The sequence below is a fragment of the Zonotrichia albicollis genome, chromosome 8 (genome assembly GCF_047830755.1).
Source record: "Zonotrichia albicollis isolate bZonAlb1 chromosome 8, bZonAlb1.hap1, whole genome shotgun sequence".
In the NCBI taxonomy this organism is placed as follows: Eukaryota; Metazoa; Chordata; class Aves; order Passeriformes; family Passerellidae; genus Zonotrichia; species Zonotrichia albicollis.
The window spans coordinates 22,934-26,359 of record NC_133826.1 but is presented as its reverse complement, the minus strand read 5'-3'; the positions used below and the strand labels follow the sequence as shown (position 1 = coordinate 26,359).

General features: G+C 48.6%; 1 long non-coding RNA gene across 1 annotated transcript; it reads left to right on the top strand.

Moving 5' to 3' along the window:
- Positions 1–495: 495 nt before the first annotated feature.
- On the top strand, positions 496–1,638 carry LOC141729745 (uncharacterized). Its single transcript, XR_012581193.1, has 3 exons — positions 496–570; positions 652–692; positions 774–1,638. It is a non-coding gene; the product is annotated as an uncharacterized LOC141729745 (long non-coding RNA).
- The last annotated feature ends 1,788 nt before the right edge of the window (positions 1,639–3,426 follow it).

Below are 3,426 nucleotides of genomic sequence, written 5' to 3'. Positions count from 1 at the left end.
GTGTAGTTGGACTCCAGATGGGATTTGTAGATGGACATAGGACATCTGGAGCTCTTAAGTTGTCCTGCAACAGTGTGACTCCTGTCCTAACGTTTTTTTCAGATTCAGTTCAATGAAATCTGGGCCAGAGGGCCCCATCCCGTGTGAGGGGATTCACACGAGCAGGTTAGTTACTGCTTTGCTCTGTAGAGGGAGTATAATTGATACGTGTCACCGTAGTGTTCTTTGTCTCTCTTTTTAGGAATTCAAGGGTGAGAGCTGTAGTCAAGGCTGAGTGGGCAAGGTGAGCATTGAGTAGCATACTGAAGCAGTTTTTATTGCTGTAGTCTCAGTTTCTGATGCTGGTCTAAGTATGTCCACTTGTTTTTTTTTTTGTTTTAGGTGGCCCCTTTGCAATCTATCTTGGCCGAGCACGCCCATGCCAGGTGGGTGCAAGCTTAAGGTAGTGCTGTGGCATCCTTGTCAGGGTAGGGATGTTGTGTTTTCACAGTATCTCAGCATGCTTTTCTCCTCTGTTTCTTTCCAGGTTGTCTCCCTGCCCTAGGCATGCCAAGGAACACAGGAGGGCAGGTGAGTCGGGGTTTAGGCAGGCCGACTCTTAGGCGAGTGTTATGCAGCAGCATGCTAAGCCTGCGCCTTTTGTTTTTGCAGGTATCTTCTGCGCCCCTTCCGGATTCAAAGGGAGACTTGAGGTGAGCTGGGGTGGTGGTGCATAGCACTCCCGGGGATTACCGGTTTTGAGGACAATAGTCACTTTTTCTGTTTTGTCTTAGGTACTCTGAGGAGGCTCTTAGCCAAAGCTCGGAAACGGCAGCGCCAAAGCACACACATCGAGAAAGCCTCCACATCCACGTCCAACCGAGGATGGATTTTGTCCCCTCCTCATGCGAAAGCTAAGTGTCGGGGCCAGTGGTCGGGCAAGGGGAAAAACCTTTAGTATCACAGGGGGCTGTTTCATGTTAGCTTAGCGGAGAGGTCTGTAGCGGGATGGGTCCTCTGGAAGTAAAGGGTGAGGCTTTCTCTTCAGCTTCATCAGAGCCTTTGCCGGGCAGGGCAGTTCCGACCCCTCTCCACAGCGTCACGAACTTTGCGTCGTCAGCCTTCCTCGACTCGGCATCGTCACGGATCTTTCTCCCCAGGAGCTCACCTTCGGGTCCGCAGCTATAGCTACGATCACTCGGCCGTCCACTTCCTTTTCTAGGCTCGCTGAGCCTCTCGAGCATCTTCTCAACTGCTTTGGCACTGAGTGCTTTTAATGAGTTACATTTCATTAACACACGCTATTGTCATAGGGCTTCCTTTCCTTTGGAGTCATCAGCCTCTGGTTCATCTTGCGCTAGGAATCTCAGGTCCCTAAGTGGAAAGTTGCCACTTGTCTCTGTGTTAGGTCATCCATGTCTGTTACATCGTCTGTGTCTGTGTTACATAGCGTGCGTCCATCTTCTTCCACGTCACAGGCCTTTGTTACATCTCGACCCTTTGTGGGCACCACTCCGTGCCACGTCGCTCTTATTTTACTCACGTTCCTTTCCGGATATTCCTTATTCCGGCATTTTTACCTTTTTACTCTTTGAGCCAGGAAGGGTTACAGAAGATGTTATCCATGTTCCTTCTCACTACCAGCTTTGGTAGTGCCTTTTTTCCATGCCATTCTCTTCGACTTCTAGTGGGAGCATCTTAATCCTTCCTCAGGTGACTTCAGTAGTTCTATCGGTTCCATCTTCTCAAAGGATATAGGTCTCAAAAATTAATCCTGCAGATAGCTATCCTAAGTCCTGCTTTATGTTGTATGTACCTATGTTGGCTTCTATTTTATGTACCAATATTGTGTGTACCTATGCTGGCTTCTACTCTATGTACTTATATTGTGTGTACCTGTGTTGGCTTATGCTGTATGTACTTACATAGTATGTACCTGTGTTGGTGTATATTGTATGTACCTGTGTTGGCTTATGCTGTCTGTACTTAGATTGCATGTAGCTATGCTGGCTTATACTGTATGTACCAATATTGTGTGTACGTATGCTGGCTTATACTCTATGTACTTATATTGTGTGTTCCTGTGTTGGCTTATGCTGTATGTACTTACATAGTATGTACCTCTGTTGGTGTATATTGTATGTACCTGTGATGGCTTATGCTGTGTGTACTTTCATTGTATGTACCTGTGTTGGCTTATGCTGTCTGTACTTAGATTGCATGTACCTATGCTGGCTTATACTGTATGTACTTATACTGTGTGCGTCGCCTTTACATTCTGTGTACTTACCCTATGTGTACACTTGCAATGTATGCGTCAGCTTATATTGTGTGTATTTATATTGTACCAATTATGATCGGAGCTGCCTTGCCCTGGCACGTAGTCACAGTTAGGTAGAACAGTTATAAAAGCTTTACTGTTCATCTGTGTCTTGTGGGATTTTGGGTAGGAAATTTATAGGTCCAGAGTGGGGACAAGTCCTAGCTGTCAGATACCCGCTCATTGATCCCTTCCTGTCGTCTCACAGGTCCCCGAGGCTACCGATTTCCCTGGAATCTACCATTTGAAGTCAAGGAGCAGCAGCGAGAAGATGCGTCAAAGCACGTTCCTCAGAGTCGTGAGTAAGGGCCGCAGCGAGCGTGTAAGTCGGAAGAGGGTGCGGGCGTGTGTGGGAGCAAGCGAGCGTGTCTGTCTGCCTCCCCTCGTTCCTGCGTGTGTGAGCGCATGCTGACTGGATTTACCCTTGTGTGTATGGCTTTTGGTTTTGCAGGTTTTTCAACTCATTTTTAAATTTAGAATAAAAAATCCCCAGCCGGGGGGTTTTTTTTTTTTTCCCCCCGGCTGGGTTTTTTTTCCCTCGGTCCCGGTCGGTCCGCGAGGCGACGTTCATCGCCAAAGTTTGGGCGCGGACCCTCCAGGGACCGGGGTTTTCGTCAGGCAGGAGGATTTTTTGCAGGCTCCCGGGAACCGCGTTCCCGAGGAGCGGTGTGCATGCTTGCAGAGGGTTAGCTGAGCGGTTGATGTGTGAATCAGTGTGGGTTTGTCTGTCAGCTGACGGATGTGTGTGTGTTGAAGGGCTGTAGGGTTGTAACCTTGTATGGCTTTTGGTTTTGCAGGTTTTTCAACTCATTTTTAAATTTAGAATAAAAAATCCCCAGCCGGGGGGTTTTTTTTTTTTTTCCCCCCGGCTGGGTTTTTTTTCCCTCGGTCCCGGTCGGTCCGTGAGGCGATGTTCATCGCCAAAGTTTGGGCGCGGACCCTCCAGGGACCGGGGTTTTCGTCAGGCAGGAGGATTTTTTGCAGGCTCCCGGGAACCGCGTTCCCGAGGAGCGGTGTGCATGCTTGCAGAGGGTTAGCTGAGCGGTTGATGTGTGAATCAGTGTGGGTTTGTCTGTCAGCTGACGGATGTGTGTGTGTTGAAGGGCTGTAGGGGTGTAACCTTGTAT